The sequence below is a fragment of the Stenella coeruleoalba genome (genome assembly GCF_951394435.1).
Source record: "Stenella coeruleoalba genome assembly, chromosome: 4".
In the NCBI taxonomy this organism is placed as follows: Eukaryota; Metazoa; Chordata; class Mammalia; order Artiodactyla; family Delphinidae; genus Stenella; species Stenella coeruleoalba.
The window spans coordinates 81,542,411-81,558,685 of NC_137149.1; positions in this window are offsets into that span (position 1 = coordinate 81,542,411).

The following is a 16,275-nucleotide window of genomic DNA, read 5'->3' on the forward strand; positions in this document are numbered from 1 at the left end:
TTTATTTCTGGGCTCTCTGTTCTGTTCCTCTGATCTTTTTATCCCCAGATTTACTGAGGTGTAAATGACAAATAACAAACTGTAAATTTTAAAGATACATAGTCGGATAAGTTTTGACATATGTGTATACCTGTGAAACCATCACCATAATTAAGATAATTAGAATATCCATCACCCCAGAAGTTCTTCAGCCACATCGTAATTTCTCCCTCCTTCCCATACCAACACAATTCCACCCACAGATAACCAATCATTTGCCTTCTGTCACTATAAAATTTTACAGAAATAGAATCATAAGTATTCTTTAAAAACATTTTTAAATTTATTTATTTATTGAGGTATAGTTGATTTAAAATATATTAATTTCAGATATACAACATAGTGATTCAAAATTTTTATAGATTATACTCCATTTATAGTTATTATACAACAGTGGCTATATTCTCTCTGCTGTACAATATTTCCTTGTAGCTTATTTATATTGTACATAGGAGTTTGTACCTCTTAGTCCCCTAACCCTCTCTTGCCCCTCCTCACTTCACTCTGCCCATTGGTAACCACTAGTTTGTTCTTTATATCTGTGAGTCTGTTTCTGTTTTGCTATATACATTTGTTTTATTTTTTAGATTCCACATAAAAGTGATAGTATATAGTATTTATCTTTCTCTTATTTAACTAAGCATCATACCCTCCTTCAGGTCTATCCATCATGTTGCAAATTGCAAAATTTGTTTCTTTATTATGTCTGAGTACTATTCCATTGTATACATATACTACATCTTCTTTATCCATTTATCTATTAATGGACACTTTGCTTCCATATCTTGGCTATTGTGAAAAATACTGCTGTGAACATCAAGGTACATAAATTTTTTTGAATTAGTGTTTTCATTTTCTTTGGATACATAACCAGGAGTGGAATTGCTAGATCATTTGGTAGTCCTTTAATTTTTTTGAGGAACCTCCATAGTGTTTTCCACAGTGGCTGCACCAGTTTACATCCCCACCAACAGTGTACAAAGGATTCCCTTTTCTCCATATCCTTGACAACATTGGTTATTTGTGGTCTTTTTGATGATAGCCGTTCTGACAGATGTGAAGTGATAGCTCAAGGTGGTTCTGATTTGCATGATGATTAATGATGTTGAGCATCTTTTCATGTGCCTGTTGGCCACCTGCATGTCTTCTTTGGAAAAATCTTAATTCAAATATTCTGCCCATTCAAGTTGTTTATGTTTTTGATATTGAGTTGTATGATCTGGTTATATACTTTGGAAATTAACCCATTATCAATTATACATTTGCCAATATTTTCTCCCATTCAGTAGGTTGTTTTTAAATTTTGTCAGTGGTTTCCTTTACTGTGCTTTTGTACCTTAGGAGACAGATACAAAAAAATACTACTACAATCTATGTCAAAGTGTGTTCTACCTATGTTTTCTTCTAGGAATTTTGTTTCCAGTCTTATATTTAGGTCTTTAATATATTTTGAATTTATTTTTGTATACATTGTAAGAAAATGTTATAATTTCATTCTTTTGCATGTAGCTGTCTATTTTCCCCAGCACCAATTATTGAAGAGACTGTATTTTTCCCCATTGTATATACTTCCTTCAGTTGTCATAGATTAATTGACCATAAGTGTGTGGGTGTATTTCTGGGCTTTCTGTTCTGTTACATTGATCTGTGTGTTTTGTGCCAGCACCATACTGTTTTGATGACTGTAGCTTTGTAGTACCATCTGAAGTCAGGGAGCATGATATTTCCAGCTCTGTTCTTTCTCAAGATTATTTTGGTTATTTAGGGTCTTTTATATTTTAGTACAAATTTTTAAGTTAGTTGTTCTAGTTCTGTGAAAAATGTCATGGGTATTTTCATAAGGATTGCATCGAACCTACAGATTGCCTAGGAGAGTAAAGTCATTTTGACAATATTGATTTTTCCAATCCAAGAACGTGGTATATCTTTCCATCTTCAATTTCTTTCATCAGCATCTTACAGTTTTCGGCATACAGGTCTTTTGCCTCCTGAGGTAAGTTTATTCCCGGGTATTTTATTCTTTTTGATGCAATGGTAAATAGGATTTTGTTTCCATAACTTCTCTTTCTGACCTTTCACTGTTAGTGTATAGAAATGCAACATATTTCTATGTATTAATTTTGTATCCTGCAACTTTTCTGAATTCATTGATGAGCTCTAGTAGTTTTCTGGTAGCATCTTTAGGATTTTCTGTGTATAGTATCATGTCATCTGCTAACAGTGATAGTTTTATTTCTTCCTTTCCGCTTTGGATTTCTTTTATTTCTTCTCTGATTGCTGTGGCTAAGACTTCCAATACTGTGTTGAATAAAGGTAGTGAGAGTGAGCATCCTTGTCTTGTTCTTAATCTTAGAGAAAATTCTTTCAGATTTTCACTGTTGAGTATGATGTTAGCTGTGGGCTTATCATATATGTCCTTTATTATGTTGGGATATGTTCCCTCTATACCCACTTTATAAAGACGTTTTATCATAAATGGATGTTGAATTTTGTCAAAAGCTTTTTCTGCATTCATTGAGATGACATTATTTTTAATCTTCAATTTGTTAATGTGCTGAATCACACTGACTGATTTGCAGATATTGAACCATGTTTGCACCCTGGGTTAAATTACACTTGATCAAAATGTATGACCCTTAATGTATTATTGGATTTGGTTTGATAATATTTTGTTGAGGATTTTTTGCACCTATGTTCATCAGTGATATTGGCCTATAATTTTCTTTTTTTGTGTGATATCATTACCTGGTTTTGGTATTAGGGTGATGCTGGCTTGTGGAATGGTTTCAGAAGCATTCCTTCCTTTTCAAATTTTTGGAATAGTTTGAGAAGGATAGGTGTTAATTCTTCTCTAAATATTTGATAGAATTCACCTGTGAAGCTATCTGGTCCTAGACTTCTGTTTGTTGGGGAGATTTTTATTACTGATTCAATTTCATTGCTGGTAATTGGTCTGTTCACATTTTCTATTTCTTCCTGGTTCAGTCAGGAGATTTTCCATTTCTTCTAAGTTGTCCAATTTATTGGAATATAGTTGTTCATAGTTACCTCTTGTGAACCTTTGTATTTCTGTGGATTCAGATGCAACTTCTTCTTAATTTCTGATTTTATTGATTTGGGCCTTCTCTTTTTCCTGATGACTCTGGCTAAAGATTTATCAATTTTGTTTATCTTTTCAAAGAACCAGCTTTTATTTTCATTGGCCTTTTCTATTATGATTTCTTTACTTCTACTAATTTTTGATTATGTTTGTTCTTCCTTTTCTTGTTCTGTTAGGTGTAAGGTTAGTTTGTTTCTTGGAGATTTTTCTTACTTCCTGAGGCAGGCTTGTATCACTATAAACTTCCCTCTTAGAACTGATTTTGCTGTGTTCCATATATTGTGGAAGGTTTTGTTTTCACTTTCATTGACATCCAGGTATTTTTAAAAATTTCCTCTTTGACTTCTGCAATGATCCATGGTTGTTTAGGAGCATATTGTTTAGCCTCCACATGTTAGTAATTTTTGCAGTTTTTTTCCTTGTAGTTCATTTCTACTCTCATAGCATTGTGGTTGGAAAAGTTGCTTGATATGAATTTTCTCAAATTTACTGAGACTTGCTTTGTGACCTAACTTGTGATCTACCCTTGAGAATGTTCCATGTGCATTTGAAAAATGTGTATTCTGCTCTTTTTGGATGGAATGTTCTATATATCAATGAAGTCCATCTGATATAATGTGTCAATGAAGGTTATTGATTTTCTCTCTGGATGATCTGTCCATTGAAGTAAGTGGGGATTTAATGTCTCCCACTATTATTGCATTACTGTCAGTTTCTCCCTTTATGTCTGTTAATGTTTGCTTTATTTATTTAGGTGCTCCTTTGTTGGGTACATATATATTTACAAATGTTACAAATTTCTTCTTGGATGGATCCCATGGTCATTATATAATGTCCTTCTTTGTCTCTAGTTACAGTCTTTGTTCTAAAGTCTATTTTACCTGATAAGAGTATTGCTAACCCAGCTTTCTTTTTGATTTTCATTTTCATGAAATAACAATTTCCAACCCCTCACTTTCAATCTGTGTGTCTTTAGATCTGAAGTGAGTTTCTTATAGGCAGCATACGTATGGAGTTTGTTTGTGTATCCATTTAGTCACTCAACTTTTTTTGTTTTGAGCATTTATTCCATCTATTGGGTTTGTCAAAAAGTGCCTTTGGTTTTTAAGTAAAATTAAAGGCACATTTTTCATTTTCACCAAGAACTTTACTGAACAATGTATTCACCCTTTTGTTCCACTACATTCTGCCATTTTCCAGGCAACTTCATAATTCTATCTTCCCAAAACTTTTTATCTTTTTGAGCAAAGCACTCTTCCAGGTGCCTTTTACAGTCTTTCAGGGAATTGAAATTTTTTCCATTAAGAGAATTTTGTAAAGACTGAAATAAATGGAAATCCGAAGGTGCAATGTCTGGTGAATATAGCAGATGAATCAGAACTTCCCAGCCAAGCTGTAACAGTTTTTGCCTCGTCATCAAAGAAACATGTGGTCTTGCATTTTCCTGATGGAAGATTATGCATTTTCTGTTGACTAATTCCAGATGCTTTTCATTGACTGCTGCTTTCAGTTGGTCTAATTGGGAGCAGTGCTTTCAGTTGGTCTAATTGGGAGCAGTGCTTGTTGGAATTAATCGTTTGGTTTTCTGGAAGGAGCTCCTAAAAGAGGATTCCCTTCCAATCCCACCACTACATCACCTTCTTTGGATGAACACCAGCCTTTGGTGTGGTTGGTGGTATTTCATTTTGCTTGCCCCATGATCTCTTGCATTCCACATTATTGTATAGTATCCACTTTTCATCGTCCACCACAATTTGTTTTAAAAATGGAATGTTTCATTACATTTCAGTAGAGAATCATATGCAGAAATATGGTCAAGAAGGTTTTCTTCATTTATGTGGAACCCAGACATCAGAGTGATTAACATAACCAAGCTGGTGCAAATGATTTTCAACGCTTGATTTGGATATTTTGAGTATGTTGGCTATCTCCTGCATGGTAAACGATTGTTCTCAATGAATGTCTCGATGTGATTGCTATCAACTTCCACTGGTCTACCCGACCGTGGGGCATCATCCAGCAAGAAATCTCCAGCACAAAACTTCGCAAACCACTTTTGACATGTTCGATCAGTCATTGCACCTTCTCCATATACTGCACAAAATTTTTTTTTGCATTTCGGTTGCATTTTTACCTTTCTTGAAATAATAAAGCATAAAATGCCAAAAAATGTTGCTTTTTCTCTACCACCTTCAATATTAAAATGGCTACACAAAAATTCACCAATTTTCATAAGTCTTTTTTTAGTGCACACTGATATCACAGCTGTCACATACAATCTAACAAAATTGCTTTGAATGAAGTTAAAGACAACTAAGTGCTACTACAGCCATCTTACGGAAAAAAACGAATGAACCTTTTGGGCAACCCAATACATTAAATTAATTACTGATAGGTTTGCATTTACTGCCATTTTGTTAATTGTTTGGGGGTTGTTTTTGTAGTTCTTTTTTATTCCTTTCTTCTACCTTTGTTCTCTCACCTTGTTATTTGATGACTATCTTTATTGTTATCTTTGGATTTTTCTTTTTTGTGTATCTATCTCTTATAGATTTTTTGGTTTGTAGTTACTATGAGGTTTAAATATAGCAATCTATCTATCTATCTATGCATGATGATTTTAAGTTGCTTATCTCTTAGTTTCAAATGCATTTTAACTATTCTGTATTTTTTACTCCAATCCCCCACAATTATTGTTTTTCACATCATATTTTACATGTTTTCATTTTTGGTATCCCTTAACTACTTATTGTATATACAGATGATTTTACTACTTTTGTCTTAATTTTCCTACTAGCTTCATATGGGTCTGATTTACTAACTTTATGTTTGTCTTTTCCAATGAGTTTTTTCTTTTTGTAATTTTCATCTTCCTATTTGTAGCCTTTTCTTTTTTGCTTAGAGAGGTCCCTTTAACGTTTCTTGTAAAGTTCATTTCGTAGTGCTAAACTCTTTTAGCTTTTGCTTATCTGTAAAACTTTTGATCTCTCCATCAAATCTGAATGAGAGTCTTGCCAGGTAGTATATTCCTGATTGTAGGCTTTCCCCTTTCATCACTTTAAATATATTGTGCTACTTCCTTCCCACCTGCAAAGTTTCTGCTGAAAAGCCAGCTGGTAGCATTATGGGAGTTCCCTTGTATGTAACATTGTTTCCCCTTGTTGCTTTTATTATTGTCTGTCTTTAATTTTTGCCATTTTAATTACAATATGTCTTGGTGTGGTCCTCTTTGGGTTGATCTTGTTTGGGACTCTCTTTGCTTCCTGGACCTGGATGTCTGTTTCCTTTCCCAGGTTAGGGAAGTTTTCAGCTATTTGTCTTCATATATAGTCTCTGCCCCTTGCTCGCTGTCTCTTCTTCTGGGACCCCTATAATGTGAATGTTAGTAGACTTGATGCTGTCTCAGAGGTCTCTTAAACTGTCCTCATTTCTTTTTATTCGTTTTCTTTTTCCTGTTCAGCTTCAGTGACTGACATCCACTGCTCTCTCTTCCAGCTCACTGATCTGTTCCTCTTTATCATTTAATCTACCGTTGATTCCTTCTAATGTATTTTTCATTTTAGCTATTGTATTTTTAATCTCTGGTTCTTCTTTGCATTTTCTATCACTCTGTTTATCCATTCTCCTCTCAAGTTCTTTGAGCATTTTTACAATCATTACCTTGAATTCTTTATTGGGTAGATTGCCTATCTCCACTTCACTTAGTTGTTCTTTTGGGGTGTTATCTTGTTCCTTCTATTGGAACATGTTCCTCTGTCACCTCATTTTGCAAATCAGCTGTTTCCTTTTTTGTGTATCTGGTAGGCTGGTTACATTTCATGACCTTGCAATATTATCCTTTTGTTGGAGATGTCCTATACATCCCAGCAGCAACCTCCCCTCTGTATGTTGTGTGCTCTAGGTGTGTCTCCTATGTGCACTGTGTGGGTCCTTCTGTTGTGGAGAGCTGACTACTGAAGGTGGTATTGTAGGTATGGCTGGTCCCAGATCCATTTGGTTGCCAGTCCCTGCCTTGTGTGGAGGCTGTTGGATGCTGGTAGGCAGGTCTGGGTCATGCAGCAGCTGGCTGTAGAACTCTAGGGGGTCCAAGGACTAATATGGGCTCACTGATGGGTAGAGCCAGGTCCCCAGGTCTCTGGCTGTAGATCCCTGTATGTCCCAAAGCTGGTATCAGCCTGCTGGTGGGTGGAGCTGGATCTCAAGGATTCTGGCTGAGGAGCACAAGGTGTCCCAGAGTATGCCTGCTGGTTGTCAGGGATGGAATCCATGTGGTTGTAGGGTTGCTGCTGGCCTGCTGACATGCTGTTTGGATCCTAACAAAGGAGGCTGCTGGGCTGAGGTTGTCTTGAGGCTGCTGTCTGCATGCTGGTGGGTAGGATGGGGTCCAGTAGATCCTGGGGCTGCTACCCACCCAACAGAGCATTAAGTTGGATCCTGGAGTTAGTGCTGGTCCACTAGCAGGCAGAGGTGGGTCCTAGGTACCTCAAAGCTGCTTCCTGCAGGGCCCAGGTACCTCAAAGCTGCTGCTGGACTGCTGATGGGTGGGTCCAGTTCCTGACATAGCTGGATGCAGGTTCCAGGGTATCTTGTCCTAAAGCTTGTATTGGCCCGATGGTGAGTGGGGCTGGATTCCAAGGAGGTGGGCTGAGGGGCCCAAGTTGTCTCAGAGCTTGTCTTTGCCAGCTGATGCACAGGGATGGGGCCCTTTGTGACCCAGGGCTGGTGTTGGCCTGCTGGTAGGTGGACTGGGTCTGCCAGGGCAGGCTGCAGCACTGTTGTGATCCTGGGGCTAGTGTCTGTCTGGTGGTGGTGACGCTGGTGCACAGTGGGTTCTGAAGCTCATGCCTGCCCAGTAATAGGCAGAGTTGGGTCCTAGGGTCTCTGGTTGCTGGGCCTTGGGGGTCCCAGGTCTCATTCCTGTTGTGTGGGGTTGGTTCCTGTGCCCACTAGTGGACAGGGCCATGTACAGGGTGGCTTTGGGCTCAGAGGTTCTTAAGTCAGCCTGCCTGCTAGTGGGTGGGGCTATGTCCCCACCCTGCTAGTTACTTGGCCTGAGGTGTCCCAGTAATAGTGCCTACAGGCTGTGGGAAGAAGCAGGGCTGGGTCCCAAGGGTCATAAGCTACAGGGAGGAGTACAGATTGGTGCTTGCCAGCACTAGTGTCCATGTGGTAGAAGGAGCTCCCCAAAATGGCTGCTGCTAGTGTCTGTTGTCCCAAGGTGAATTTAGGTTGCCTCCTGCCTCTCCAGGAGACTCTCCAAGATCAGCAGGTGGGTCTGGCCCAGGCTCCTTTCAAATTACTGCTTCTGTCCTGAGTCCCAGAGCTCGTGAGATTTTGTATGTGTCCTTTAAGAGCAGAGTCTCTATTTTCCCACAGCCCTCTGTCTCTCCCAAAAGTATACCCTGGTGGCTTTCAAAGACAAATGTTCTCGGGGCTTGTCTTCCTGGCACAGAACCACTGGGCTGGGAAGCCCGATGTGGGGCTCAGGCCCCCTCTCCTTGGGGAGAACCTCTGCAATTTTTATTATTCTCCCATTTGTGGGTTAACCACTCAGGGGTATGGATCTTGACCATACCACAAGTCTCTCTTATCTGTCTTGCTGTGATTCCTTCTTTATATCTTTAGTTGCTTTTCCATTAGATTTCAGTCTTTTTCATCAATAGTTGCTCTGTAAATAGTTGTAATTTTGGTGTGCCCATGACAGGAGTTGAGTGCAGGTCTTCCTACTCTACCATCTTGCAGCAATCTCAATGTATGTGTCTATTTTTATGCTGATACCATACTGTTTTGATTACTATAGCTTTGTAGTACAGTCTGAAATCAGGATGTATGATACCTCCAGCTTTGTTCTTTTTTCTCAGTATTGTTTTGGCTATTCAGGGTCTTTTGTGGTTCCATACATATTTTAGAATTATTTGTTCTAGTTCTGTGAAAATTGCCATTGGCATTTTGATAGCTACTGTAGATAGCTTTGGGTATTGTAATCATTTTAACAATATTAATTCTTCTAATCCATAAGCATGGAATATCTTTCCGCTTGTTTGTGTCTTCTTCAGTTTCTTTCATCACTGTCCAGTAGTTATCTGTGTACAGTGTCACTCCTTGGTTAGATTTATTCCTAAGAATTTTATTCGTTTTGATGCTATTGTAAATTGAATTGTTTTCTTCATTTCTCTTTTTGATAGTTTGTTATGAATGTATAGAATTTTGTATCCTGCAACTTTATTGAATTCATTTATTAATTTTATCAGTTTTTGGTGGAGTCTTTAAGGTTTTCTATACGTAGTATCGTCTCATCTGCAAGTAGTGAGAGTTTTCTTTTGTTCCAATTTGTATGCCTTTTATTTCTTTTTCTTTCTAATTTCTCTGTCTAGAAATTCCACTAGTGTATTAAATAAATAAAAGTGGGGAGTGTTGGCATCCTTGTCTTGTTCCTGATCTTAGAGGAAAAGCTTTCAGCTTGCCTTTGAGTCTGATATTAGATGTGGGCTTTCATACATGGCCCTTACTGTCTTGGAGTACGTTCCTTTTATATCTTATTTGTTGAGAGTTTTTATCATGAAAGATTGTTGAATTTTGTCCAAAGCTTTTTCTACATCTATTGAGATGATGTGATTTTTATCCTTTATTCTGTTTTAATGTGCTGTATCATACTAACTGAGTTTTGTGTGTTGAACTATTCTTGCATCCCAGAGATCAATCCCACTTGGTCATGGTGTATAGTCCTTTTAAGGTGCTGTTGAATTTGGTTTGCTGGCATTTTGTTGAGGGCTTTTGCATCTATGTTCACCAGGGATATTGTATTGTATAGTTCTTTTCTTATAGTGTCTTTGTTTGGCTTTGATATCAGGGTACTGCTGGCCTCATGAAATGAGTTTAGAAGTGTTCCTTCTTCTCCAGGAAGACTTTAAAAGGGTTTGGTGTAAATGTGTTTTTTTTTTTTTAATTTTTAGTAGAATTCACCAGTGAAGCCACCTCATCTTGGACTTTGCTTCATGGGGAGATTATTAATTACTCACTTATTATTCATATAAATGTTTTACCTCATCATGATTCAGTCTCAATAGGTTGTATGTTCTATAAATTTATCCATTTCTTATAGGTTATCCAATTTGTTGGTGCATAATTATTCATAGTAGTTTTTTATGATCCTTTTTATTTCTGTGGAGTCAACTGTAATGTCTCCTCTTCCACTTATGATTTTATTTACTGGAGTCTTTTTCTTCTTAGTATAGCCAAGAGTTTGTCAGTTTAGTTGATCTTTCAAAAAAAACAAAAACCCCAACTTTTAGTTTTGTTGATTTTTTCCCCTTGAGTTTCTATTTTCTTCTATTTCATTTATTTCTGATGCTTGTTATTTATTTTCTTCCTTCTGCTAACTTTGTGCTTTGATTTTTCTTCTTTCTCTAGTTCTTTGAGGTATAAAGTTAGTGCTTTGATTTTTCTTCTTTCTCTAGTTCTTTGAGGTATAAAGTTAGCTTGTTTGGAGTTAGGGGAAAAGGGAATTTGTTATTCAATGGGTATAAAGTTTCAGTTATGCAAGATAAATATGTTGTAGAGATCTGTTGCATAAAAGCATGCCTAGAGGTAACAAAGCAGTGTTTTGTACCTAATTTGTTAAGAGGGTAGATCCTGTATTAAGTGTTTTTAACACAATAAAAGAAAAAAGTGGTTAAAATAATAAATTTTATATTTTGTATATTATCACAATAAAAAAATAATGCTAAGCACCAAAACCTCCCAAAGCATTACCTTTACTTTCGTTTGCTCTTCACTAATTTGCAGAGAAAGTAGTACTGAGAACTATCTTATTAGAATGAGCTTGTCTCACCTTGGACTCTGGCATAAGTAAATTGTATCTGTTTCTACTAATAGCTTGTATTTGTTTTGTCTATTTAGACAAGATTTGGACACATATATTGAAACTATGTTCTTTAGATTATACAAGATATATTTTAGAGATAACTTAAATATTAAACCTGATATTTTGCTTTATGATTTAATTAAAAGTACCTTGGGCTATAAGACAAATCTACATTCAAATCATAGATCTACTAAATATTATCTTTACTTTTCCCTTATAATGAAATTGAACAAGTCCTGACTTCTTCCTTTTTTAGTTTCCTGATGCACAGCAACTATACAATATTTATCTTATGGACTGAAACAAACATAATATCAGTTTTCAAGCAACAGTATGGATTACTAAACTGAAATAAATGTCAGCATATCAAGGATAAATTTTAATGAATGAGTTTAGGGAACTATATAAAGGAGATTATTCATTATTACAAACTACTCCCTACTCAGAAAGACAACACTACATACATAACTAACTTGAGAAAATATTGTTCATACTATTTTCTAAATTCAATATGTGTGTGTGCATTATATATGTGTATTATATATACAGTTATAAGAAGTTATCAAATATTTTCACTTTTCCAACAGTACAGCATTGATGATCACCATTTTTTTCAGTCAATAAGTTGATGAGTAATGGAATAACTGAATACAAATAAGTTTGACTGGTTCCATGGTTAAGTCTCAAATTATGAAAAAAACACTCTGTTTGCCTATTAATGTATTTTCTTGCTAGAACTCATGTGACATGTTCCAACACATGTTGGAACTTCATTTAGAGATGGACAATCACACTCTACCATCCAACAGCTTCTGTAAACTACACATCATGTAGTTTGTGGACGAGTGTATAGAGTATATAAAATCGACTTGGCTTCTACCCCATCTCATTAGCTTCAATGTGAGGATACTAGTAGCAACTTCATATCCATAAAGTCACCGTTAGGCTTTTATGAGAATATATTATATTGTATCATGTCATATTATATCATAATATCACAAATGAGCACTCAATAAATGTCAACTATTACTTTTTTTTTATTGTGGCTAAACTTCCTTTGTGGCTTAAAGAAACGAATAGGATGTGGTGGGTAGGTGTTTATTTAATTGTGTCTGTGAGAGGGTAGTAGTCCTAAAAATAAATAAACATATATGTGTGTGTATATATCTCCATCTCAGCAAGCTACTATGTATTTTTATAAAACTGTATTACTCAGAGCATGACATATTTTATTGTCAATCTTTATGTTCATATGCACTCTTCCCTCTCCCTAGAATTTTCCACTATCTTCCCTCAACCTACGTGTCAACTTTTTTCTTCTTAACTGTCACTTCTTTTCAGAAGACATTTTGGTTTTCATCAAAGGACTGACTAGAAGCTTCTCAGGAATAAAATTAAATTCTAATTTCCTAGTAAAGGATTTAAGGGCTCAGAAAATATTTGTTTAATGACTGAATTTAGCTCCATGTGTTAAGGGAATATTCATAAATTTCATTCAAAGGAGCTGGGGAGGAGACAAACTATTGGGGAATTGCTTCTTGATGATGTAAGAATAATGAATGGTATTTATTATGTACTGTAGTTGGAATAATGGTGTGAAGAAGCACAGCTAGAGAGAAAAAAGAAAATGTTAAATATGACAAACCTAAGTAGTGGTCCCATAACATCTTAATGAAAAACAGTGTAATAGCAACAGGCTCCAAAATCCTATGCTTTCTAATTCAAGAACGTGGGACTGGTCTGCAATGTATGGAAAAGCAACAATTCAAGTTTTTAAAATTTTTTTCAATTGAGAATGTCAGTTCTATGTGAGATAAAGGGAATTGGGGTAATAGATAAGCTTGAGAAACTAGGATCACAGTCATGCATTAATAAGAAGATTTAGTCAGTCTCTGGTTTACTCAGAGGTCCTTGTGTCCAGAATGACCAGTAAACTCAACATGAAACAGCACTGGTTAGAAATAACAAATATTAGACAAGACACAGACATTGTGTCAGAGTGGCAAATGTAAATTCCTGGCAATCTGTCCTTAGAAGTTTGAATTCCATCCACTTACAATTATTTGCTTTGGTCACCAATATTGTAGTATCACAACACTATATTGAAATTCCTTCTTAATATCAAGAATTGTGAATAGTCTAGGATTTTACTCTACTTACAAGCCTCTAAGTGAGGTAGTTACTGCGTCATGGATACTAGCTGCCTAAAGACTTCCAGAGCCCATAACCACCTCTAGACATGCCCCTAGACATGGCCCTGCCACCAACACAGGGCCAAAACCAAGCTCCACACACCAGTGAGCAGGCATCAGCCCTTCCCACTAGGAAGACTGCACAAGCCTCTAGAGCAGCCTCACCAATCGGGGCAGACACCAGAAGCAAGAAAACTAAAATCCCACAGCCTGTGGAACTGAGTACACAAACAGAGGTCAGAACCTACTCTGGGACCAGCTTGTCCCTGGCCCTTGGGTGACAAGAGGGGAGGGTACTGCTGGGACACATAGGACATGCCCTACAGAGGACCAATTCTCCACAGTCTAAAAACATAATTAACCTTCCACATACATAAAAATACAAATAGGAGTTTAGATAAAATGGTATGGCAGAAAAATATGTTCCAGACAAAGGAACAAGATAAAACTCCAGAAGACTAAGTGATGTGGAGATAGGCAATCCACCCGAGAAACAGTTCAGAGTAATTATCATAAAGATGATCCAAAAACTCTGGAAAAGAATGAATGCACAGGAAATTCCCTGGCAGTCCAGTGGTTGGGACTCCACGTTATCATTGCTGAGGGTCTGGGTTCAATCCCTGGTCAGGAAACGAAGATCCCAGAAGCCTCATGGGAAAAAAAAAGAATGGATGCACAGATCCATACAGGATCAACCCAAGGAGGAACACACCAAGACACACAGCAATCAAATTCAAATTGACAAAAATTACAGATAAAGAGAAAATATTTTAAAAAAACAAGGGAAAGGCAAGAAATAGCATACAAGGGAATCCCCATAAGACCATCAGCTGATTTTTCAGCAGAAACTCTGCAGGCCAGAAGGGAGTGGCATGATATATTTAAAGCTATGAAAGGGAAATACCTACAACCAAGAATACTCTACCTAGAAAGGCTCTCATTCAGATTTGATGGAGAAATCAAAAGCTTTGCAAACAAGCAAAAGCAAAAAAATTCAGCACCATTAAACTGGCTTTACAACAAATGCTAAACGAATTTCTCTAGGCAGAAAAGAAAAAGCCACAACTATTAATAGAAACAAGAAAATTATGAATGGGAAAGCTCACCAGTAAAGGCAAACATACAGTAAAGGTAGGAAATCATCCACACACAAATATGATATCTAAACAAGTAATCTTGAGAGGAGGAGAGTACAAATCAGAATATGTGAACTGCATTTGAAATTAACAGACCAGCAACTTAAAACAATCATGGATATAAATAGACTGCTATATGGAAACGTCATGGCAACCATAAACCAAAAATCTATAACAGATATACACACAAGAAAGAAAAAGGAATCCAAACCCAACGCTATAGAAACTCATCAAATCACAAGAAAAGAGAGCAAAAGAGGAAAGGAAGAAAAATGACCTTCAAAAACAAATCCAATATAATTAACAAAATGGCAATAAGAACATACATATCAATAATTACCTTAAATGTAAATGAATTAAATGCTCCAACCAAAAGACATACAGACTGACTGAATCGATATAAAAACAAGATCAATATATATGGTGTTTACAAGCACAAACTTCAGATCTAGAGACGAATACAGACTGAAGGTGAGGGGGTGGATAAAGGTATTGCATGCAAATGAAAATCAAAAGAAACTGGGAGTAACAATACTTATATCAGACAAACTAGACTTTAAAGACTGTTACAAGAGACAAAGAAGGACACTACATAATGATCAAGGGATCAACCCAAGAAGAAGATATAACAATTGTAAATATTTATGCACCCAACATAGAAGAACCTCAATATATAAGGCAGATGTTAACAGACATAAAACGAGAAATTGACAGTAACACAATGATAACACAATGATCCAAAACCTATGGGATGCAGGAAAAGCACTTCTAAGAGGGAAGTTTATAGCAATAAAACTTACCTCAGGAACCAAGAAAAATCTTAAATAAACAACCTAATGTTACAAGAAAAGATAACCTAGAGAATGGGAGGAAAAATTTGCAAAAGATGTGACTAACAAGGTATACAAACAGCTCATACAGCTCAATATCAAAAAACAACAACAATATCCCAATGAAAAAATGGGCAGAAGATCTAAAAAGACATTTCTCCAAAGATGACATACAGATGGCCAACAGGCACATCAAAATATGCTCAATATTGCTAATTATTAGAGAAATGCAAATCAAAACTACAATGAGCTATCACCTCATTCTGGTCAGAATGGCCATCATCAAAAAGTCTACAAATAATAAATGCTGAGAGGGTGTGGTATAAAAGGAAGCCTCATGCAGTGTTAGTGGGAATGTAAATTGGTACAGCGACTATGGAGAACAGTGGAAGTTCCTAAAAATAGAGTTAACCATATGATTCTGCAGTCCCAATCCTGGGCATATATCTGGAGGAAAGCATAATTCAAAGAGAGACATGTACACACAATGTTCACTGCAGCACTATCTATAACAGCCAAGACACAGAAGCAACCACACTGTCCACTGACAGATGAATTGGATAAAGAAGATACGGTATATATAGATAATGGAATGTTTCTCAGCCATAAAAAAGAATGAAATAATGCCATCTGCAGCAACATGGATGGACCTAGAGATTATCATACTAAGTGAAGTAAGCTAGGCAGAGAAAGACAAATATCATATGATATCACTTATATGGGAAATCTAAAAACAATGATACAAATGAACTTATTTACAAAACAGAAACAGACTCAGAGAAATAGAAAACCAACTTATGGTAACGAAAGGGGAAAGGCGGGGAGGGATAAATTATGTGTTTGGTATTAACAGACACACACTACTATATATAAAACAGATAACCTATAAAGAACTGCTGTATAGCACAGGGAACTCTACTCATTATCTTGTAATAACCTATAATGGAACAGAATGTAAAAAAATGAATATATATATATACATATATATATATGTATATAAAAACTGATCACTGCTGTACACCTGAAAATAACACGGCAGCGTAAATCAACTATATTTCAATAAATTTTTTTAAAAAATATTTAAAGAAAATGAGGTAAATATTTTTATTTTAAT